Source organism: Saimiri boliviensis, chromosome X (genome assembly GCF_048565385.1).
Source record: "Saimiri boliviensis isolate mSaiBol1 chromosome X, mSaiBol1.pri, whole genome shotgun sequence".
Lineage (NCBI taxonomy): Eukaryota > Metazoa > Chordata > Mammalia > Primates > Cebidae > Saimiri > Saimiri boliviensis.
The window spans coordinates 47,488,578-47,514,225 of NC_133470.1; the positions used below are offsets into that span (position 1 = coordinate 47,488,578).

General features: G+C 41.4%; 1 protein-coding gene across 2 annotated transcripts in view; it reads left to right on the top strand.

Annotated features, from left to right (window-relative positions):
* Positions 1–378: 378 nt before the first annotated feature.
* Positions 379–25,648, top strand: part of MAGED1 (MAGE family member D1) — a 113,455-nt gene continuing 88,185 nt past the window's right edge. The window contains exon 1 of one of the 2 annotated variants that reach the window (XM_003944964.3): positions 379–469. The gene's annotated coding sequence lies outside the window, so the exon portion shown is untranslated. The remainder of the gene's footprint in view (positions 470–25,648) is intronic. The other variant, XM_010332964.2, reaches the window with a different exon arrangement.

Sequence of the window (25,648 nt, forward strand, 5' to 3'; positions counted from 1 at the left end):
TGCCCAGCTATTTTTTTTGTATTTTTAGTAGAGACGGAGTTTCACCATGTTGACCAAGATGGTCTCGATCTCTTGACCTTGTGATCCACCCGCCTCGGCCTCCCAAAGTGCTGGGATTACAGGCTTGAGCCACCGCGCCCGGCCGAAGGGAGATATTTCTAAGGCGAATCAATAAGGAGAGGTGGCAAATTGCACCTGATGGATTTGGCAGAGATACGGCAGCTCCTGGCGTGACTAGAACTGGGATTTGTAAAAGGCTAGTGATTCTCTCAGCCCGTTTACAACACAACGTAGGTGTTGATCTAGTGAGGGAGTCAGTGAGATAGAGCATTGCAGAGCTTGCTAGAGAGGCACAGGAAGTCGCCTGAAGTGAAGGAGGGGGTGGCTCTGCTGCAGAAGCTAAAGCTTCCGCCAAACAAAAGAGGACGGCACTTCCGGTCACGCCATCGTCGCTGCCTTCTTCGTCAAGGTGAGTGTAAAGAAGGGGACTTGGTAATTCTCACAAATAAATCCCCATGCACTCCAGGGAGACCTCCTTTTGTGCCTCAACGTGGGGTGGAAAGGAGAATTCATCCCCGCGTACGTTGTAGGAAGGATGCTTCTGACGCATATGATTCTGATAGCCTCACTATCTCCTCCCTTCTCCTCCGGAGAGGGAGGTCCCATCCTACTCCCCTTCCTGATTCTTGTGGTCCTTTTATCTACCTGACTCTCGGTCATGCTTCACCTCTCCTCTTTATCCCGGAGCCTCTTCTCTGGTCTGGAGCCAGGGTCGTTCCCTCTACCACAGTTCACTCCTACCTCTTACCTCTCACCTCCGCCTTCTGCCCCGCGTCCTTTTAGCCTGCGACTCTTTGCAAGCCCCTTCCTAAACTCTGTTTTACTCCCCCTGCTGGCCTTTGGTCTTTCCCCTTCCCCTCCTCCAGAGACCGGTGAATTACGCGTACTTTGCAAAAGTAGGTGTGACTTCAAGGTCAAGGCTTTTTTTTTTTTTTTTTTTTCTTTTTTGGTTCTTTTAAAGTAGAAGCAAAGAAGCAGAAACCTTAGAGCCCTAAGAGACATAGGCACTTGTTCAAATTATGTTCTTTTATTTTTTTACCTCTAAACAAAATTACACATCATTTAGATACTATTGCACAGATTTCCGTCTTCTCATTGCATTTATTTTTTATGTTGCCATAGGACTGAATCCCCAAATTTTGTGGGGGGGGGGGGCGGCAAACGTAGTGGATTATACCTATAACCAGGTGTTAGCTTCAGAGAGCGTAAGCTTTCCCATCCCCTGTAAAACTTAGCGGAGAAATGGTTGACAGGCATGGCATCCAGTCGCAAATTTATTACTTTATATGAGTTGAGTTTATTATGCAAATTATTTTCTGCTCTCTGATAGCAACATTAAACACCAAGCTGACATTTTTTGAGACAAAGACTTTTTCTCAGAGCTTTGCAAGTATTAAATAATCTATTTGTTGCAATATGAAATGTACTTTTCTGTTACGTTTGTTACCATGTCAAATTTATCTTGTGAGAACATCAGTTATTAAATAATAATCACAGTTCATTATTGCCTTTACCCAAATGATCATTAAATTTATGGTGAGAATCAGAGTTTTTCAGGCTCTATCAGAATCTAAAGACGAATTTAACCAAAGTTTTCTTTCAACAAGCAGTTGACTCCCTTCTGTGTGTTATGCTTGCCAAAATAAGGGGTGATCCTCTTTTCTAGGCCACGGATAGTTTTTATTTCTTTTTTTTTTTTTTTTTTTTTTTTTTTTTGAGACGGAGTTTCACTCTTGTTACCCAGGCTGGAGTGCAATGGCGCGATCTCGGCTCACCGCAACCTCCGCCTCCTGGGTTCAGGCAATTCTCCTGCCTCAGCCTCCTGAGTAGCTGGGATTACAGGCACGTGCCACCATGCCCAGCTAATGTTTTGTATTTTTAGTAGAGACGGGGTTTCACCATGTTGACCAGGATGGTCTCGATCTCTCGACCTCGTGATCCACCCGCCTCGGCCTCCCAAAGTGCTGGGATTACAAGCTTGAGCCACCGCGCCCGGCAGTTTTTATTTCTTTAAGAATAAACAGGCCGGGCGCGGTGGCTCACGTGTGTAATCTCAGCACTTTGGGAGGCCAAGGCGGGCGGATCACCTGAGGTAGGGAGTTCGAGACCAGCCTGACCAACATGGCGAAACCCTGTCTCTCCTAAAAATACAAAACTAGCATGCTTGTAGTCCCAGCTACTCGGGAGGCTGAGGCAAGAGAATCGCTTGAACCCAAGGGGCAGAGGTTGCAGTGAGCCAGGATTGCGCCATTGCACTCCAGCCTGGACAACAAGAGCGAAACTCCATCTCAAAAAAAAAAAAAAAAAGAATACACAATGAGGGAGAGCTTTTGTGACACCAAAACCCTTAGGAACTTTTCCAAAGACCATTACTGATGTCTGTTTATTGAAATCATTATTACATATCATTTAAATATTATCAGACTCGTTTCAGCCCACTGTGCATCTCCTCACCTGTTTTTTTCCCCACATCCCAGATATGTCATCACACGAGTAAATAACTCATTATGTATCTCTAATTTATAGGTGCGTTAAGTAACCACCACATCATTATTTTACTTAGTAAGATAAATAATAATTTCTTTTTTTTTTTTTTTTTTTTTTCTGTTGTTTTGTGACAGAGTCTTGCTCTGTTGCACAGGCTGGAGTGTAATGGTGTGATCTTGGCTCACTGCAACCTCTGCCTCCTGGCAAGTGATTCTCCTGCCTCAACCTCCCAAGTAGCTGGGATTACAGGAGCCTGCCATCATACTTGGCTAATTTTTGTAGTTTTAGTAGAGATAGGGTTTCACCATGTTGGTCAGGTTGGTCTTGAACTATGGACCTCAGGTGATCCACCCGCCTTGGCCTCCCAAAGTGCTGGGATTACTGGTGTGAGCCACTGCACCTAGTCAATAATAATTTCTTATATCATCTAATACTCAGTCTATATTCAAATTTCCATGATTGTCTTTTTTTTTTTTTTGAGACGGGGTTTAGCTCTGTCGCCTAGGTTGGAGTACAGACATATGGTTAAAGCTCACTGCAGCCTCAGTCTCCTGGGCTCAAGCGATCCTGCCTCAGCTTCCTGAGTAGCTGGGATTACAGGCATGCACCACCACGCCCGGCTAATTTTGTATTTTTAGTAGAGACAGGGTTTCACCATGTTCGTCAGGCTTGTCTCAAACTCATGACCTCAGGTAATCCGCCCACCTTGGCCTCCCAAAATGCTGGGATTGCACAGGTGAACCACCATGCCCAGCCTAAATTTTTTTATATAGAGATGGGCTCTCGAATATGTTGCCCAGGCTGGTCTCGAACTCTTGGCCTCAAGCAGTCCTCCCACCTCAGACTTCCAGAGTGCTGAGATTACAGGCATGAGCCACTGTGCTTGGTGAATTGTCTTATAGTTATACAGGAGATTTGTTAAGTCAGTATCCAAACAAGGGCCATTTATTGCCAATGGATGTTTTTCTCTTAAGTCTTATAAAGCCATTGCGTAGTTCCCCCTTTTTAAAAGATCATTGGTTAATTCAAGAAACTACGTCATTAGTTCTATAGACTGTTTCATTGTCTGGATTTAGGTGATTGCTTCCTTGAGGTGGCATTTATTTTGTTTTCCCAGCCCCATGTTTCCTATTTACTGACATCTAGAGCCAGAGGCTTGATTAGATTCAATTTCGATTATTGTTTAAGAGAAAGTCTCATTTTAGGCAGTACTGTTTATTTTCTATTGTATTTTATCGTGTCTAATTTTATTTTATTTTTTGTTGATGCTGGGATTGATTTGTCATTTCAGGTGTTGTCAGGCTGATCTCTCCATTGTGGCTTTTCCTACTAACCTTTCTTCTATTGGTTTTAGCAGCCATTGATGATAATTGCCTAAATTCATTATTTCAGTAGAGATTGAAAAATAATGATATTTAATTATATCAGTCTTTCTGCATTATTAACTGGAATTACTTTATAAAGAAGACTTTTTCCGTATCAGCAATTTTTTTCCTAAAGTATATTTCGTAATAAGATAAATGCTGCTGCTGCTGCTGCTTTTTGTCATTTATCAGTGTTCATAGTGATGAGTTGGTTTCTTAGCAACTGCCACTGTTTTCTTTAATATCATTAGGAATTCATGGATTTTTATGTATTTTAAGTGTATTAATCCATCCTGGGCATTTTTTTTTTTTAAATGCTTAAACAATGTCATTTTATAAATTAGGAGCCCCTTCTGTTTAACTTCTGTTTTTTTCACATTATCTCATTAGTCTTTGTTGGCTTCCTTGCTTTTTGGCATAAGATATTTTAGGCTCATCATGTACACTCCCTGCCCCACCCTTGAAATTAACTATTTTACAAGGAAACATGTAATTTTTCAGAGAACTTTGGTATTTAGAAACTAAAATGGGGATTATTATTTTAAAAGTAGTGCTATCTGATCTTTTGTTATGCTCTTTTCCTTGCTATTTTGAATACATTTAAATGACTCTTACAGCATTTTATTGAAAATTGGCTAAACATGGCTTTCATTTGTTTATGTAATCATTCATCTAGCAAAAAATTATAGAATGCTTACTATCATATATCTGGTCTTTTATATATATATATATATATATCTGGTCTTATGCTGGGCACAGGATGTACGAGGGTAAACCTCACTGGTCTCCTGTCCTTAAAGAAGACTCATTCTAGTGTGGATATGAGCAAATCGGCAGTGTCTAAAGAGCAGTGAAGAATACTGTGTTCATACTCTTTCGGCATTGAGCATACTCTGGGCATAGGCAAATGGGGTGACAGGCTGTAGGAGCACAGAGAGGACATCCCAAAATGCTTTAGAGAGGGAAGGTAATGCTTGATACTGGATGAGTAGAAGAGGTATGAAGGTAGAAGAGTGATGAAGAGTGTTCCAGTCAGGAAACTGGAAGAAGTAGGGGGGATCTTGATATAGTCAAGGAAAGGCATATATGTAGTTGGTTATGATGGGAACATAATTGTGTAAGTTTTTCAATTTTCAGAAGATCGACAAAATAGTCTATTACCACAGACATGAAGATGTAAAATGTTGTATGTATACGTTATTGATTTGTATATTAAAACTAATAATGAAATAATGCAAATTCTAATTAAAATTAGTATTTAATGTACTTCTTGGACCTCACTATATTTTTAGTTATTTCATTAATATTAAATCATAGTTATAGTTAGGGGATGTCTATTTCATGTTTTATTTCACTGCTGCTTTATTTTTACTGTTATTTTGCTTTTTCTATATTTGTTAAGAATCTGAATTTTCAGTATATGACATTAAAAATAGTGGCATATTTATTGTGGTTATTCATCTCCCTTCATCCTTTGGCTGCTATTTGTGTCAACCTGTTTAATACACAACTACAGTCCCTTACACAAGGCAAAGTTGTTCCAGAAAACATGTCATCTCTCTTTATTACCAATTGGACGTTATACTATACCTGTTACCTTTTTTTTTTTGAGACGGAGTTTCTCTCTTGTTACCCAGGCTGGAGTGCAATGGCGCGATCTCGGCTCACCGCAACCTCCGCCTCCTGGGTTCAGGCAATTTTCCTGCCTCAGCCTCCTGAGTAGCTGGGATTACAGGCATGCGCCACCATGCCCAGCTAATTTTTTGTATTTTTGGTAGAGACGGGGTTTCACCATGTTGACTAGGATGGTCTTGATCTCTTGACCTCGTGATCCACCCGTCTCGGCCTCCCAAAGTGCTGGGATTACAGGCGTGAGCCACCGCGCCCGGCCTTACCTGTTACCTTTTACAGCATGTTGCACCTGAGGCTATCTATCTGACAGATATTGCGTGAATAGTGTGTTACACACAGATTTGTGGTTTACCAGAGTGCTATGGTTTACCAGTTGGAAATTTTGGGACCGTGAGTGTAAGAGAATCACTAGGCTTAGGAAGGAACCACATCTCATTTGTGGCCAGGAGGTGAAGTGGTATTCTATAAATCACTGAAGGATGTGGGCAAGCTTATTTTTTAGGAAGGGGGATTCTAGAGGTCGTAAAGAAAAATTCCAGGTGGAAAGGAGAGCAGCGAAACAGTAGATTCAAGGGGAAGTGGGAGTAGGCTACTACTTTTCATTCCCTCTGTTTGTCTTCTTGTTTATAAGAATATGTTTCTAGAGTCCTGAAAGGCAAGAAGTGTAAGTGAACAAAGGGAGAGTCAAAGAAGGTGAGAAAGGAAAACATACAGTCTGAGAATGTCAGATGTGATGGGAAAATAGTGGGGAAGATAGATTGCAACCCTTAGGATGGATTGATAAGTTTTAGGAAAGACAGATCATTAATTAATTAATCAATTAAGTAAAAACATAGTGATGACTAGCTGGATAATGAGAACATGTAATTGACTTAAATGTATTTTCAACTGAGTGAGATAGACATAGACATTGCAACAGCTGGTGCTTGCTGGAGGAGAGACGAAGGTCTGGTGGCAGCAGTAGAGACATAGAGGAAGGTCCTCTAACCTATTTTAAGGGCTCAGAGAAGGCTTCCTAGAAGAGACCATGTTAAGAACTGAATTTTGACAAAAAAAGTGGTGAGTGGCACCAGAGAGCAAGTGGTTATTTAGACCATGTAAAGTAGCTGAATGGGTATGCCATTTAGCCTTGAACCTAAAGTAATGGGCAATTTAGAGGTTACTCTGTGGTCTAGTAGAGCTAAGGAAAAGGCACAAGTGGAAAGCAATAGTTTTAGAAATGCTTAAATTTATGCTATGATATGTATCACTTTAGTTAGCCCTCATGGAAGAGAAACCTCTTCTATTTTACCCAGTATGTCATGAAATGATCATTTTCTGTATATGTTGTGACATGAACAAATATAAGCATGTATTTGGATATTAAAAATGCATTGTGTTCCCTGTATCAAGGGGTTTTCATAAATTCTCTTGAATTGTGCCAACAACCCTATGGGGGTGGAAACTGACTTCAAGATGAAGTGACACACATAACCATCTGTTAGAAGCTGAACTGAGATTAAAACCTAGATTTACGGTGTCTTCATAACCTATGCCAATCCTACTCTTGCACAGGTAACTATTCTTTTAAGTAAAAGTGTAATTTAAAATGACTTCCATCTTATCATTTTGCAGGACTGTTCAATTAATGACTTTCAGTAGTCGGTATCCTGAGTTTTGTTTCTCAACTATGGTCATCATCATCATATATAAAATGCCCTGGCCATCATTTTGAAGCTTGACCTCTTCTCAAATCCCCATCCCTTAAATTTGTTTTCTTCTCGTATGGGGCCAGGCATGTGAAATGATGTTCAGATCACAATCCTTTGTACCACCTTTCCAGGAAAAAAAAAAACCCAAAAAACCTCATCCTTCTTAGCCAAATCCCTCTTTCTTGTCAAAGAGATGTCCCTTAGTCTGCTTAATGTTATCATAACAGATTTATTTTTAAAAATATGTTTATTTAGTTCATGGTTATGCAGGCTGGGCAGTTCTAGGGGCATGGTGTTGGCATCTGCCCAGCTTCTGGTGAGGGTTTTTGTGCTGTATCATAACATGGGGAAGATCTAAGGAGTGAGAGGGGAGACCCCATTGCCTCCTTCAACTTCACCTCTTCCCCCTGCTTCCAGATGGGAAGGAGAGTGAAGAAGGGAAAAAAATAAAATAAAATACCAAAGAGCTGGGAAAATGACTCCCTCTTTAGTTCCCAGCGTCTCTGCTATCTGTTCACCTTGAAGGAGCTGCAAATGAATGCAATCTCTGCGGGCTCGAGCCCGGCACTGGTTCACTCTCCCATATCTCCCTGGACCAGACTCCCTCTTGGAAACACCTCTGCCAACAAACAGCTTGTTGCTTTTGTCTTGTCTCTGTCTGCCCCCCTCCCTTGCTGGTCCCTGCTCATGCTGTATATGAATTCGCAAATCAGTGAAGCCAAAAGATTGCAAGGTTGGACATCTAGCAAATAGACAATGACACAGTTCTGCCTCAGTTTCCCTTTTAGCATTGTCAGCCTATAAAAGGGGAGAGAAGCCGCAGCTCAGGGAGCTCGGTGAATGAGGCTGAAGCCCCCCGCATCTCCTGGCCGAATAAAAAAGCCACTTCCAGCTGGGCACCGTGGCTCACACCTGTAATCCCAGCACTTTGGGAGGCCGAGGCGGGTGGATCACGAGGTCAAGAGATCAAGACCATCCTAGTCAACATAGCGAAACCCCGTCTCTACTAAAAATACAAAAAAAATTAGCTGGGCATGGTGGCGCATGCCTGTAATCCCGGCTACTCAGGAGGCTGAGGCAGGAGAATTGCCTGAACCCAGGAGGCGGAGGTTGTGGTGAGCCGAGATTGTGCCATTGCACTCCAGCCTTGGTAACAAGAGTGAAACTCAATCTAAAAAAAAAAAAAAAAAAAAAAAAGCCACTTACTTCCTCAGTTTGGTGTTTGAGAGGTTTGTTCCCTGCTGTTCCTGCTACAGGGGGACATGGCCTTGTGCAAAGGGACAAAACTTGAGGGACACCCTGGTCTTATAGCAACCCACTGTCACACAAACTAATCACATGAGAACTCGTTCACATTTGTGGGAATGACACCAAGCCATTCATGAAGTATTTGCCACCATGACCCAAACACTTCCAATGAGGCCCCACCTCTAACACTGTCACACTGGGGATTAAGTTCCAGCATGAGTTTTGGTGAAGACAACTGTATCCAAACAATAGCAGCCCTTTTCCTGCCTTTTGCCTACCTTCCTAGGGAAAAAATACAGAACATACTTAACTCTTGGAGAGTTTTGGGTTCCCAGGCCAAATCCCTGCTTCCTTTCCATTTAGGATTTCTAGGCTTCGGATGACTGTTATCTCCTGGTTGAGGCCTGAATATATAGACTGACTCTGAGACCTTTAGGAAACTGAGGAGATTTAGGGTTGGAGTTGCCCTAGTGATTATTTTTGATTGACACCAGCTGTGCCCCAAACAAGATACTGGATATTTAGATGAGTCAGACAAAGACCTACCCTCAAAGACGTCTTAGTTTTGTGTGAAGGAGGAACATGTAAACAGCAATTACACAGTTAAATAACATGATACTGTGGAAGCACAAAGGAATGTGATCTAATTGCAGGGTGCAGGTAGCAAGGAAGTCTTTTGGGTGACGATAGCATCTGTGCTAGATACTGAAAGATGGTATGAGATAATAGAAGAAGGTAAAGAGTGGTAAGAGAGGTAGGCAGTCAGTAAGGTCATGGACAGCTTTTTTTGTTTGTTTGTTTGAGATGGAGTTTCACTTTTGTTGCCCAGGCTGGAGTGCAATGGCACGATCTCGGCTCACTGCAGCTGCCTCATCCCAGGTTCAAATGATTCTCCTGCCTCAGGAGTAGCTGGGATTACAGGCGTACACCACCACACCCAGCTAATTTTGTGTTTTTAGTAGAGACAGAGTTTCTCCATGTTGGTCAGGCTGGTCTTGATCTCCCGACCTCAGGTGATCCACCCGCCTCAGCCTCCCAAAGTGCTGGGATTACAGGCCTGAGCCACCATTCCCGGCGGGATGGCCTTTTTTATGCTAATAGGCTGGAACTCAATGGAGAGGGGTTTAAATGGGGGGATGTCATGATCAGATTATCACTCTTGAAAGGTCACTGAATTAGAACTCCAAGTTCCTATTGAGCAAGGTAACATATTCATTCTATATATTTGAAAGTGTTTGTAGTTTGCTGTTACTACAAGTTGGCCCCCATTTTATTTTTACTATAGACCGTGTTTAACAGCATATTGCATGCTTTGAGAATACTGTCTCTGGTTCTAACACAAGCGTATAAGTTAGGTAATACCATTTATATTTATTTTTTTCTTTTTTTTTTTTTTTTTTTGAGACAGAGTTTCACTCTTGTTACCCGGGCTGGAGTGCAATGGCACGATCTCGGCTCACCGCAACCTCCGCCTCCTGGGTTCAGGCAATTCTCCTGCCTCAGCCTCCTGAGTAGCTGGGATTACAGGCACGCGCCACCATGCCCAGCTATTTTTTTGTATTTTTAGTAGAGACGGGGTTTCACCATGTTGACCAGGATGGTCTCGATCTCTTGACCTCATGATCCACCTGCCTCGGCCTCCCAAAGTGCTGGGATTACTGGCTTGAGCCACCGCGCCCGGCCCCATTTATATTTCATAGATAAATAATTAGTATTTCAGAGAAGTCAAAGGTGATGTAATAAAGATAATTTTAAGTTAGGTGTAGAGCTGTGATTTTTTGAATTTTGCTCCTCCAGCCTTTCCAGAAACTTGGGTAAGGAAGGGTCAGGTTTCTGGGTTCCCTGCTTGTGCCTCAACAACAATTACTCTGTTCTATTTCTTATTTACTGTGCCCTTGGATAAGGTTTTGTTTAGAAAAACAGGAACTGCATCTTTAAAAATTAATTCAAATGGAAAGATGCTATACTTCAAGATACTGGGGACAAAGAAATGAAGACAGACAAAAATAATATTAATTTGATTGAATGAGTAAGATGTAGATGGCTAAATATGGAAGCAAAGGAGGAATTTAGGATGATGCTGTTTTTGTTTCTGGCTTGGGTGACTCAGAGGATATGGTGCCATTGAAGAAGGGGCAGGGAGGTCATGTCCACTTTCATGTGTTTGTGGGATAACCACACAGATGTGTCTGGTTGGCAGTTAGATATATTGCTTGGAGTTTAAGAGGGGGATCTGGGGTGAAGATAAACATTGGATGTTTATTGACATAGAAAAAGTTGAAACTACGGGGGTGAATGAGATTGCTTAGGGCAGTATGGTCCTACAGAAATATAATGTAAGCCACATGTGTAATTTTTAAAATAAACTTTATTTTGGATTTACAATAATATTACCTACATAGTCCAGAAAGTTCCTCTATACCCCACATTCAGTTTCTGCTATTGTTGACATATTAAATTATTAATGTACATATGTCACAACTAATGAACCAATATTGATATATTGTTATCAACAAAAGTCCATACATTATTCAGATTTCCTTAATTAAAAAATTTGGGGCCCAGTCCTCCTTTAGACATCCTGGGTGCCACATGGCTGCTTAAGACTTAGGGTGACTGGAGAAGACATGAGGGAGGGTACCCATGTCAGTTTAAAACTTCTTTTCAGTAATTTAAAATCTTAAAGTCATGTTAATATTTAAATTAATAATCATAAAATGCCTGAGTCATTTAAGTTAAAATATTAAACATTAATTATTAAGCATAAGTTTAAGTTGATATATTTTGGCATCTTATTTTTAAATGGTATAGAAAAACTAAATATATTTAGATTTGTTAATGAACAAAAATTTGAGGCCTTGAGCAGTGGCTCATGCCCGTAATCCCAGCACTTTGGGAAGCCAAGGCAGGAGGGTTGCTTGATCCAGGAGTTTGAGACCAGCTTGTGCAACATAGAGAGATCCTGGGAAGCCAAGGCAGGAGGGTTGCTTGATCCAGGAGTTTGAGACCAGCTTGTGCAACATAGAGAGATCCTGGGAAGCCAAGGCAGGAGGGTTGCTTGATCCAGGAGTTTGAGACCAGCTTGTGCAACATAGAGAGATCCTGTCTCTACAAAAAAGAAAAAAAAATTAGCTGGGCATGATGGCACACACCTGTGGTCCCAGCTAGTCCTCAGAAGGCTATGTTGTGAGAATCACTTGAGTTTGGGAGGTCAAGGCTGCAGTGAGCCGTGATTGTGACACTGCCCTCCAGCCTGGGTGACAGAGCAAGACCCTATATCAAAAACAATAAAAAAGAGAGAGAGAGAGAGAAATAAAAAGAAAAGCAAGGCATACTTTTGGCAAGGAAAGGCACAAAAATGTGTGTTTATTAAAGAATTTCTCCAAGATCCCTTTCTTTTATTAAAAGTTGCTTAAAGATTGTTTCAAAGAGGCCGGGCTCGGTGGCTCAAGCCTGTAATCCCAGCACTTTGGGAGGCCGAGGCGGGTGGATCATGAGGTCGAGAGATCGAGACCATCTTGGTCAACATGGTGAAACCCCGTCTCTACTAAAAATACAAAAAACTAGCTGGGCGTGGTGGCGTGTGCCTGTAATCCCAGCTACTTAGGAGGCTGAGGCAGGAGAATTGCCTAAGCCCAGGAGGCAGAGGTTGCGGTGAGCCGAGATCGCGCCATTGCACTCCAGCCTGGGTAACGAGAGCGAAACTCCGTCTCAAAAAAAAAAAAAAAAAGATTGTTTCAAATTAAATAAACCAAAAGAGATATAAATAAAACTAAATAAAATACAAAAAATGGAAAAGAGAAAATTAAAAAAAACCTCCAGCATATTATATTACATTTAGTCATTATATTTCCCTAGGATACCTTTGGTTATGCCAGTTTCTCAGGCTTTCCTTGTTTTTGATGACCTTCACGGTTTTGAGGAGTATTCATCAAGGTTGTAGAATGTCCCTCAGTTTGAGTTTGTCTGATATTTTTATCATGGTTAGACTAGCGAATGGGTTTTTGTTTTGTTTCTTAGAGGGCACAGAGATAAAGTACTATTCTCATTGCACAATGAGGACATCCTGTGAATATGACTTATCTGTGATGAGAGGATTCTTGAGTACTGGTCTGGGGTAGTGTTTGCCAGGTGATTCCACTGTAAAATCACTTTTTTTCACCTTCCCATTCTGTACTCTTTTCAGGGAAGCCACTATGTGTAGTCCAAATGTAAGGGATGGGTGTTATGCATCCCCTTTTGGGGGAGTTTGGAAATTTTCTCTACAAGAGATTTGACTTCTGTCCTCCATTTACACATCCATTCATTTGTCCGTATCAATATTGACCCATGAATATTTATTTTATACTCTGGGTTCTAGTCCAGTACTACATTATTTACATTATTTACTTTATTGCTCAAATTGCTCCAGCTTTGGGCCAGGCACGGTGGCTCATGCCTGTATTCCCAGCACTTTGGGAGGCCAAGGCAGGTGAATCACTTGAGGTCAGGAGTTCAAGACCATCCTGGCCAACATGGCGAAACCCTATCTCTACTAAAAATAGAAAAAGTAGCCAATATAAAAAAAAGAGTAGCCACCTATAATCCAAGCTACTTGGGTGGCTGAGACAGGAGATTGCTTCAACCCTTTAGGCGAAGGTTTCAGTGAGCCGAGATCACACCACTGCACTCCAGCCTGGGCAACAGAGCAAGACTCTGTCCCAAAAAAAAAAAAAAAAAAAAAAAAAAATCTGCTCCACCTTTGGTTATTGGGGCAATTTTAGATTCACTCTTGTGTCTCTTGACATACCCCACTGTTTTGTTTTGTTTTTTTTTTCTTTTTGAGGCGGAGTTTCACTCTTGTTACCCAGGCTGGAGTGCAATGGCGCGATCTCGGCTCACCGCAACCTCCGCCTCCTGGGTTCAAGCAATTCTCCTGCCTCAGCCTCCTGAGTAGCTGAGATTATAGGCACACGCCACCAGGCCCAGCTAATTTTTTGTATTTTTAGTAGAGACGGGGTTTCACCATGTTGACCAGTATGGTCATGATCTCTTGACCTTGTGATCCACCCGCCTCGGCCTCCCAAAGTGCTGGGATTACAGGGTTGAGCCACCGCACCCGGCCTCTGTTTTGTTTTTTTTTTAGTACTTCCTTACTTTCTGGAACACAAGATACACCAGGCTCATATTGTATATTCCATTCCCCAGCCCTACCTAGAATTAGCCATTTCTCCAAGATCCCTTTCTTTTTTTTTTTTTTTTTTTTTTTGAGACGGAGTTTCGCTCTTGTTACCCAGGCTGGAGTGCCATGGCGCGATCTCGGCTCACCGCAACCTCCGCCTCCTGGATTCAGGCAATTCTCCTGCCTCAGCCTCCTGAGTAGCTGGGATTACAGGCACGCGCCACCATGCCCAGCTAATTTTTTGTATTTTTAGTAGAGACGGGGTTTCACCATGTTGACCAGGATGGTCTCGATCTCTTGACCTCGTGATCCACCTGCCTCGGCCTCCCAAAGTGCTGGGATTACAGGCTTGAGCCACCGTGCCCGGCCCTTTCTCCCCTCTTTAGGGAGGTTCTAGCATACATCTGTAATTCAGTTAAAATTTTTGTCACCATATGCATTCCATCCTGTTATCCCTTGCTCTCCTAGTTGACATTTAAAACATTTACATAAATTACGGTTCACTCTTATGCTGTAAGGTTCTGTGGGTTTTGACAAATGAATAACATTGTGTACCACTGCAATGCCATACAGAATATTTTCACCAACCTAAAAAGTACACTCTGTACTTCATCTGGTCAACCCTACTTCCCTCCCTAAATTCTTGGCAACTACTGATCCTTTTCCTCTATGATTTTGTTTTTGAACAGTGTTACATAAATGGAACAATGCAGTATGTCTTCTTTTCAGACTCTCTTTTTCACTTAAAATACGCGTTTAAGATTCACTCATGTTGTTACGTGGGTTAACAGCTCATTAAATTTTATCACTCTTTTGTTATTGTATTACATTTTTATATGTTTATGCCTTATGAATAATTTTATAGATATTCTTTTATTCCATTGACTTTTAAACATGTTAGAAGAAATATTAGTTATTCTGTTTTTATATTTATCTTCATAATTGCCTTTACCATTGCTATTTGTTTTTGTGTGGATTCATAGTACACTCTGGAGTCATCTTTCAGTCTGAATAACTTCTTTTAGCATTAAATTCTTTTAGTATTTCCTTCTTTTTTTATTTTATTTTCTTGAATTGGAGTCTTGCTCTGTTGCCAGGCTGGAGTGCAGTGGTGTGAACTCAGCTCACTGCAACCTCTGCCTCCCAGGTTTAAGCAATTCTCCTGCCTTAGCCTCCTGAGTAGCTAGGAGTATAGGCACGTGCCACCATGCCCACATAAGTTTTGTATTTTTAGTAGAGACGGGGTTTCACCATGTTGGCCAGGTTGGTCTCGATGTCTTGAACTCATGATCCACCCTCCTCGGCCTCCCAAAGTGCTGGGATAACAAGCGTGAGCCACCGCGCCTGGCTGTCTTTTAGTATTTCTTGCAAGGCAGATCTGGTAACAACAAATTCCCCCAGTTTTTGTTTATCTAGTAATATTTTTTGTTTTTGTTTTTTTTTTGAGAATGAGTCTCACTCTATTGCCCAGGCTGGAGTGCAGTGGCACAGTCTTGGCTAACTGCAATTTCTGCCTCCCAGGTTCAAGCAATTCTCATGCCTCAGTCTCCTGAGTAGCTGGGATTATAGACACCTGCCACCACGCCCAGCTAATTTTTGTATTTTTAGTAGAGATGGAGTTTCGCCATGTTGGCCAGGTTGGTCGTGAACTCCCGACCTCAAATGATCCTCCTGCCTCAGCCTCCCAAAGTGCTGGGATTACAGGAGTGAGGTATAGCACCTGGCCTATCTGGTAATATTTTTTTTTATTCTACCTTGCTTATTTTTTTTTTTTTTTTTTGAGATGGAGTTTTGCTCTTGTTACCCAGGCTGGAGTGCAATGGCGCGATCTCGGCTCACCGCAACCTCTGCCTCCTGGGTTCAAGCCATTCTCCTGCCTCAGCCTCCTGAGTAGCTGGAATTACAGGTGCTTGCCACCATGCCCAGCTCATTTTTTGTATTTTTAGTAGAGACGGGCTTTCACCATGTTGACCAGGATGGTCTTGATCTCTTGACCTTGTGATCCACCCGCCTCGGCCTCCCAAAGTGCTGGGATTACAGGCGTGAGCCACTGTGCCTGGCCTTTTTTTTTTTTTTTGTTAGTAATTCTATATTTAAATTAATATATAATGCACAAAAAATAAAAATGAACATTTTAAGGTATAAAATTAAGTGATTTTAAAAGCATGTTTACGAAGTTGTGCAACCATCAACACTATTTCATTCCTGAACATTTTCATCACCCCAAAAAGAAATCCTGTACACATTAGTATTCACCCCCAAGTCCCCATTCTCCCAGCCAGTGGCAACCACTAATATACTCTCTGTCTCTCTGAATTTCCCTATTCTGGGCTTTTCATATAAATAGAGTCTTGCAATATGTGGCCTTTTGTGTCTCGCTTCTTCCACTTAGCATAATGTTTTCAAAGTTTATCCATACTGTTGCATGTCTCAGTATTTCCATTCCTTTTTATGGCTGAAAGATATTCCATTGTATGAATACCTTTTATGTATTTGTTATCAGATTGTAGATGGACAGATGAGTTGTTTGTACTTTTTGGCTATTATGAATAATGCTGCTATGAGCTTTTATTTTATACATTTGGTATACATTTTTGCACTAACATATGTTCTCATTTCTCTGCTGTATGTGCCTAGGAGTGAAATTGATAGTGACTCTATATTTAACTCTGAAGAACTGTCAAACTTTTCCAAAATGGCTCTACACGTACATTCCCACCAGGAATGTTTGAGTGTTCCGATTTCTCCACATCCTTGCTAACACTTGTTGTTTTCCTTGTTGTTGTTGTTGTTGTTGTTTTTAATTACAACCTTCTTAGTGAGTATGTATAATAAAGAATCTCACTTAATTTTTAAAATATAAGATTTAACTACTGACGTCTTTTAAGCCTCACCTCTCCCTCTTCATTTTCTGCCCCACAACTGGGTAAGGTGATTAGAAAGCCTGAGTGCTTCCTCCTTTGGAGCTAGCAAGAGATTCAGATCATGCAAGTGTCATCCTGAATGAAAGAACCCTCACTCCTGCCTCATCCTTTAAGCACAAGAAAAACTCAAGTTAGTTTCCTTTCCTTTTTCTATCCTGCTCGGGAGACTTGCCTTGCTCTCTCTAGAAATGCATCATTTATATAAGTAAGTAGTAAACATTTTCATACCCTCTGTGTGTGAGGTATTATCAGTCTGAACATTGGAATCAAAGTTTGGGTGGGGTCCCTCCTTCTTCTGCAGGATGGCAAGACCAATTGGCACAGTGAGCTTGGTGCTCAGGTAAGGAGAGAGCCACCATGTGGGGAAGGGAGTATCTTTCCTTAATTGCTATGGCTAACTGTTTCTGATGGCAAGCATAAACATTGAACCTGCAAGGCTACCTTGTTTTTTAGTTGTGCTGTGCTGTGTTGTATTGTTGACTCCTGTAGAACCTCTCATAGATTTAGCTAACTTGGAAGTTTAGATAATTTTTTTTTTTGAAACGGAGTTTCGCTCTTGTTACCCAGGCTGGAGTGCAATGGCGCGATCTCGGCTCACCGCAACCTCCGCCTCCTGGGTTCAGGCAATTCTCCTGCCTCAGCCTCCTGAGTAGCTGGGGTTACAGGCATGCGCCACAATGCCCAGCCAATTTTTTGTATTTTTAGTAGAGACGGGGTTTCACCATGTTGACCAGGATGGTCTCGATCTCTTGACCTCGTGATCTACCCGCCTCAGCCTCCCAAAGAGCTGGGATTACAGGCTTGAGCCACCGCGACCGGCCTAGTCCTTTACTCTCATATGACCACCATTGCCTTTGGGGAGGCCCCTTACAATCACAGTGTTGACGGGCAACTTTCTGAAGGAAGACATTTATAAATATGAGCAGGGTAGGGACTCCCAGAAATATATCCAGTAACAACAGCAACAACAAAAAAGAAGTACAGTCATGTACAGCATTATGATGCTTTGGTCAATGACAGACCACATATGAGGACAGTGGTCTCATAAGACTGTAATGGAGCTGAAAAATTCCTATGACCTGGTGATGTCATAGCTGTTGTAACATTGTAGTGCAACGTGTTACTCACGTATTGATGGTGATGTTGGTGTAAAGAAGCCTGCATTTCCAGTTGTACATAATAATTGTTACCTAGTCATACATAATAATTGGTACACAATAATTGATAATGCTAAAAAACAGCTAGGTGTGGTGGCTTATGCCTGTAATCCCACCACTTTGGGAGGCCAAGGTGGACAGATCACTTGAGGCTAGGAGTTTGAGACCGGTCTGGCCAACAGGGTGAAAATATATCTTCAAAAAAAAACTTGGCTGGGTGTGATGATGCACGCCTGTAGTCTCAGGTACTCTGGAGGCTGAGGCATGAGAATCACTTGAACCTGGGAGGTAGAGCTTGTAGTGAGCCAAGGTTGTTCCACTGCACTCCAGCCTGGGTGAGAGAGCAAGATCCTGTCTCAAAAAAAAAAGATAAAAAAAACCATGTTTATGCATTTACTATATCACAAATTTTATTATTATTTTAGAGTGTAATCTTTCTACTTATTAAAAGAAAAGGTAACTATAAATGGCAGGCAGGTCCTTCAGGAGGTATTCTAGAAGAAGGCATTGTTTTAGGAGATGACAGCTCCATGCGTATTATTGCTCCTGAAGAACTGCTGGTGGAACAAGATGTGGAGGTGGAAGACAGTGATATTGGCGATCTTGACTCTGTGTAGGGCTAGGCTAATTTGCATGTATCTTAGTTTTTAAGAAAAATTAATAAATACATTTTAAAACAGAAATAAGCTCATAGAATAAGAATATAAAGAAAGAAAATATTTCTATATAGCTGTACAATGTGTTTGTGTTTCAAAAGCTAAGCATTATTACAAAATAGTAAAAAAGCTTTAAAAATTTAAAAAAGTTTATTAAGTGGCCGGGCGCGGTGGCTCAAGCCTGTAATCCCAGCACTTTGGGAGGCCGAGGCGGGTGGATCACGAGGTCGAGAGATCGAGACCATCCTGGTCAACATGGTGAAACCCCGTCTCTACTAAAAATACAAAAAAAAAAAAAAATTAGCTGGGCATGGTGGCACGTGCCTGTAATCCCAGCTACTCAGGAGGCTGAGGCAGGAGAATTGCCTGAACCCAGGAGGCAGAGGTTGCAGTGAGCCGAGATCGCGCCATTGAACTCCAGCCTGGGTAACAAGAGTGAAACTCCGTCTCAAAAAAAAAAAAAAGTTTATTAAGTAAAAAGTTACAGTAAGCTAAGGTTAATTTATTATTAAAACATGATTTTGATGTAGACTAAGTGTACATTAACGTACAGTAATGTCCTAGGCCTTCACATTCACTCACCACTCATTCACTGACCCACCCAGAACAACTTCCAGTCCTACAAGCTTCATTCATGGTAAGTGCGCAATACAAGTGTACCATATTTTTGTTTTTTTTTTTTTTATTTGAGACGGAGTTTCGCTCTTGTCACCCAGGCTGGAATGCAATGGTGCGATCTCCGCTTACTGCAACCTCTACCTCCCGGATTCAAGTAATTCTCCTGCCCCAGCCTCCTGAGTAGCTGGGATTACAGGTACCCGCCACCATGCCTGGCTAACTTTTGTATTTTTAGTAAAGACGGAGTTTTGCCATGTTGGCCAGGCTGGTCTCCAACTCCTGCTCAAGTAACCCGCCTGCCTTGGCCTCCCAAAATGCTGGGATTATAAACGTGAGAGACCACACCTGGCCATATTTTTGTCTTTTATACCATATTTTTACTGTGCCTTTTCTATGTTTAGGTAGGTTTAGATATACAGATGCACAAATACAAAGATACACAAATTGTGTTAAAATTGCCTATAGTATTTAGTATAGCAACGTGCTGTACTGGTGTGTAGTCTAGGAGCAATAGTCCATACCGTATAACATAGGTGTGTAGTAGTCTTTACCATCTAGGTTTGTGTAAGTACACTCTGTGATATTCATACAACGGTGATGAAATAACCTAATGACACATGACATTTCTCAGAATGTATCTCCATTGTTAAGTGACACACGATTGTAAAAGAAAGAAAAACAGCAGATATGAGAGCACAAGGAAACCAACAGGAAACGGAGATCCACAATTTGACCCAATTAGAATCCAGAATTTATGGAAAGATTTTACTAAAAGAGCAAAAAGATAAAAGGGTGCTGATTGGTGTTGAAATGCAGTGGGTGGCAAAACTTCATGACCTTAATTAATACTGGGGTTCAAATTGGTTATATGTCAGGATCCCACTATATTTAAGCAAGGTACCTCCTATTATCTAAGGGGAGTTCCTGAACATGAAAGAGATAAACAAATATGCCTCACATTAACTATCAAAATTATTGCCTTACCTGAATTCCTCACATTTGTACCATTCATTGCCTTAAAATATCCCGTAGTGGGTATGAGTACTCTGATGTAATGAGTGATAAAATTGAGTATTTGGCACATGTGTATCAGTTTGGCAATGTGAGATCCCAAGGACTATACCCCAGTTAAAATAGGTTAATACAGCCCACTATAAATTAGAATAGAGTCTACAAATATGGCAGCCCCTGATACAAGGCCTATTTGGTGAAAGGGTGATTATCCCCATGTCTTCTCCTTTAACGACCCAATTTAGCCTTTTTTTTTTTTTTTTTGAGATGGAGTCTCACTCTGTTGCCCAGGCTAGAGTGCAGTGGCGCAATGTCGGCTCACTGCAACCTCCGCCTCCTGGGTTCAAATGATTCTCCTGCCTCAGCCTCCTGAGTAGCTAGGACTGCAGGCACAGACCACCATGCCCGACTAATTTTTTGTGTTTTTAGTAGAGATGGGGCGTCACCGTGTCAGCCAGGAAGGTCTCGATCTCCTGACCTTGTGATCCACCTGCCTCGGCCTCCCAAAGTGCTGGGATTATAGGCAGGAGCCAACGGGCTGGCCTTAGCCTGTTCTTAAACTTCAAATGAATGGAACCTATGGTGGATTACCATAATGCTAATGTTGTAGACCCACACATTAAGGTCCTCATACCCAATGTTGTTGACATTACTGACTTCATCCAGTTTGTGACTGGTAAATATTTTGCTTTTATAGATTTGGCTAATTTGTTCTGTTCACTGTGTATTTCAGCAGCCGTTCAGCCTCAGTTTGCCTTCACCTCGGAAGGGACACAATAAACATTTACCTGGCTGCTCATGGGATATACCTCAACAGCTTTGCCATCGTACACTATCTTTGCTGGCAAGATCTTAACTGTACTGAGCTTTTTCTAGGTGTAGAGGTATGACATTACGTTGATGACACCCTTCCCCGAGGAGATTCATTTGACACACTCATTCAGGAAATACAGATAGTCACAAAATTGCTGACAAAATGGGATGGCCATTGTTCCACATGTAGTGCAAGGGCCTACCACTTTGTTTTAATACCTACACATTATTTGCTAAACTGAAGACCATTCTGTCTCTGACACTGTCAGAAAAGCAGCTATTGACCCTGTCAGCACCCACAACTTCTTTTAGGCTAATTTGTGTTCTGGAGATAAAATATTCCTCTTTTATGAATTTTGTTGAAGCCCATTTATCCTGTTTCCTACAAATCAGTTCATCTTGAATGGGGATCCCTTCCAACAGAAGATGCTAGAATCCGTCAAAATTGCAATATGAGAGACATTATTGTTAGTGACCCCAGATGTGCTTCACCGTGGAGGTTTTAGCAACTTCCTCATTTCTCCTAGATTCTCTGGACCATCCATGATTACCATGAATTGCCAAGGGTTTCTGATGCAAGAAACTGTCATCCTTGGACCTGTTCTATACACAATTAGCATGACAATTGCTAGCTGCATAGTGGGCTGTCTTAGAAATAGAGGCTATCACAGTCCCTGAACCTGTGACCCTCCATACCCAGCTGCCTATTGTGCCTTGGGTCATGGAAGCCATGGCACTACAAGCTGGGCATGGTTACTGAGGCCTCTTTGCTATAAGATGGAGAAAAACCCGAGTCTTCTGTCATATACCACTTGGAGGAAGGGGTGGCCTCCCCTGGCTTTAGTTCCTTGCCAAATACCATGGTGTTGGGGGATGCCACCCCTCTCCCAGACCTTATGGCTACCTGCAGAACCCCTTGAGATCAATGGAGTGAAAAACAATGGTTTGTACGCTTTATGGATGATATCACAAGCATTGTGTGCAACACAGTTTGCTGGAGAGCTTATGCTTTTCATCCTATAACCAAGATGCTTCTGATAAGGACAGGACACAGGGATCAGTACAGTTGGCCAGACTTCAGGCATTCACCTTAGCACTGTATGCCCTAGTCAACAATTGGTCCATCCGTACATTTTGACAGACTCTTGAGCCATTGCCTACGAGTTGCCCCATTTGGGGAAAGAACTCTGAGAATCTCTAACATCACAGAAACCTAAAATGTAAATCAAGGTAACACATTTATCTGCATATGGTAAAGGTCAAACATAAGGTCACACCAAGAGACTCCTTGTTTTCCTTTGGAACGTGAGGCATCACTGATAGTGACCAAGTCACTCATTTCATTTCTTAGAATATACAATTTTGGGCTTCATGAAGGAATTCAACAAAACACTTACTTTCCTTACAGACTTCATTCTGCAGGACTTATAGAGCACCACACTGGCTTCATTAAACAAATTTATATTTAACTAAATGAAACATGGCACGTTTGAGTCATTAGACAAATATCGGGGTGAATAATAAGATTCTGACTTTAAATTTGAAGTTTGCTGATATTTTTTAAGCCTCACCCTCTTCCCCTCTGCCCCACATCTGGGCAAGTTGATAAGAAGCTCTGGTTGCTCCCTCATTGGTGTCAGGAAAAGATTCAAACCATGGAAGCCACTTCATGTGCATAGGAAGCCTTAACCTGGGCCCTAACTACAATGAAAACCCTTTGTGGTTGTCTCCTTTCCTTGTTCTGTCAAGTCATTTCTTACCTGCTTGGGAAGCCTGCCCTTCTCCACCAAGAAAATCTTCATTTAGGTAAGTATTAAACTTTCTTGCACCCTCTTGGTGTGTGTAACCAGTCTCAACGTCTAACCTAAGTTTGGGATGGAGATCCCTTCTTCCTCTTCACAGTGTCAAGTAGTACTCAGTTGAGGTTCTTACTTACATTTCCCTAATGACTAAAGATATCGAATGTATTTCCATGTCCTTATTGACCATTTGTATGTCTTCTTTAGAGAAATATCTATTCAAATCCCTTTTTCTTTTTGAATTACATTATATATGTATATATATATATATATATATATATTTTTTTTTTTTTTTTTTTTTTTTGAGACGGAGTTTCACTCTTGTTACCCAGGCTGGAGTGCAATGGCGCGATCTCGGCTCACCGCAACCTCCGCCTCCTGGGTTCAGGAAATTCTCCTGCCTCAGCCTCCCGAGTAGCTGAGATTACAGGCACGCGCCACCATGCCCAGCTAATTTTTTGTATTTTTTAGTAGAGACGGGATTTCACCATGTTGACCAGGATGGTCTCGATCTCTCGACCTCGTGATCCACCCGCCTCGGCCTCCCAAAGTGCTGGGATTACAGGCTTGAGCCACCGCGCCCGGCCATTATTTATATTTTTAATTGTTTAGTTATATGACTTTTTATGTATTGTGGGTATTAGGTCCCTAGCAGATATATGATTTTCAATTGTTGTCTTCCATTCTATGGGTTGTCTTTTCACTTTCTTGATAGTGTCTTTTGAGGACAAAAGTTTTTCATTTTGATGAAGTTCAAACTATCTAGTGTTTCTTTTATAGGTTGTGCTTTTGTGTCTTATATAAAAGTTGTTTCTTAAGTTCACAATGATTTACACCTATGTTTCTGTGAGTTTTATAATTTTAGCTTCTACATGTAAGTCTTTGATCTCTTTTAGTTTATTTTTGTATGTGGTGTGAGATAGGGGTCCAATTTCATTTGCATGTGGATATCCAGTTGTCCTGGCACCATTGTTTAAGAGACTATACTTGGCACTCTTGTCAAAAATCAATTTACCATAAATATAAGGGTTTATTTTTATTCTTTCAATTCTGTTCATCAGTCTGTATGTCTACAATTATTCTAGTACCATAGAATCTTAGTAACTGAAGTTTTATAGTAAGTTTTGATATTAGGAAGTATGACTCCTCCAACTTTGTTTCATGTTTTCAAAATTGTTTTGACCATTTTGAGTTATTTCGATTTTAGTATTAATTTTAAGGTCAGCTTGTCTGTTTCTGCACAGTAGGTATTTAGAATTTTAATAGGAATTTCACTGAATCTATGAGACATTGGTTACGTTGGTGTCCCTGTTCGGGTGCCAGCTGTGATGAGTGTCATGTCAGGGTCACGACCTGAGATGTTGATTACGTTGGGGTTACCATCTGAGGCATTGATCACCACCTGCAGAGGTCTATTCTGTAGATCCTGACTTAGCGACGGATGAATGAAATATACCCTTAGACCCAGTACTGTGATTTGAGTATGCTAGGGATGGTTGTCAAATGCTTTCAGAGGGCAATTGCAGCTAACCAACCACGACTCCCTGTTTTTTTCCACATTTATTCAGTATAGATTTAATAACAGAGGTCTTAAGTTAACACACTTGTGGATAATTAACATGGTTAAAAGAGTGGTTTTATAAATGATGAAAGGTTTTGTTTCCAGGGCCCAGAATAAACGCCGTTAATGGGTAATTTCCCTTTTACCTCTCTCTGAGAAGGCCATCCAGCACAAAGTGTACATGAGTAAACAGTAAAGGAATGTGGGGTAAACAGACTTAACTGGGGAAGCTTTTATTTTTCTAATATTTACCCTATGATTTAAAGTTCTAATTAAGAACTGGCTGCCTTGAGCTTGTTCCATTAAAACCTTTCGGCCTTCCAAAAGGTTTGAGACTATAATTTTATAACTTTCCCTAATATTTCCCTAATATTTTGCCAGCCATCCTGAGTGAATCCCAACAAATTTATAGATCAGTTTGGGCAGTATTGTCATCTTAACAATATTAAATCTTATAATTCATGAAACCAAGTGTTTTCCCATTTTTGAAGGTCTTAAATTTCTTTCAGCAATGTTTTGTAGTTTTTGTTTTTTTTTTTTTTTGAGACGGAGTTTCGCTCTCGTTACCCAGGCTGGAGTGCAATGGTGCGATCTCAGCTCACCACAACCTCCACCTCCTGGGTTCAGGCAATTCTCCTGCCTTAGCCTCCTGAGTAGCTGGGATTACAGGCACACGGCACCATGCCCAGCTAATTTTTTGTATTTTTAGTAGAGACGGGGTTTCACCATGTTGATCAGGATGGTCTCGATCTCTTGACCTCATGATCCACCTCTCTTGACCTCGTGATCCACCCGCCTTGGCCTCCCAAAGTGCTGGGATTACAGGCTTGAGCCACCGCGCCCGGCCTTGTTTTGTAGTTTTTAGTGTACACATTGTGGTCCCACACATTAAGATCCCCATACACAATATTGTTGACAAATCTTTCACCTCCTTGGCTAAATGTATTCCTAAGTTTTCAATTCTTTTTTCATGTTATTGTAAATAGACCTGTTTTCTTTTTTTAAGTTTTATCTTATTTTTTTTTTTTTTTTTTTTTTTTTTTTTTGAGACGGAGATTCGCTCTTGTTACCCAGGCTGGAGTGCAATGGCGCAATCTCGGCTCACCGCAACCTCCGCCTCCTGGGCTCAGGCAATTCTCCTGCCTCAGCCTCCTGAGTAGCTGGGATTACAGGCACGCGCCACCATGCCCAGCTAATTTTTTTTATTTTTAGTAGAGACGGGGTTTCACTATGTTGACCGGGATGGTCTCGATCTCTTGACCTCGTGATCCACCCGCCTCGGCCTCCCAAAGTGCTGGGATTACAGGCTTGAGCCACTGCGCCCGGCCAAGTTTTATCTTATTTTTAATTAACACACAATAATTCTATTTATTTCTGTGGTAAAGTGTGATGTTTCAGTAGTTGTATACATTGTGCAATGATCAAGTCAGGATATTTAGCATATTCATCACCTCAAACATTTATCA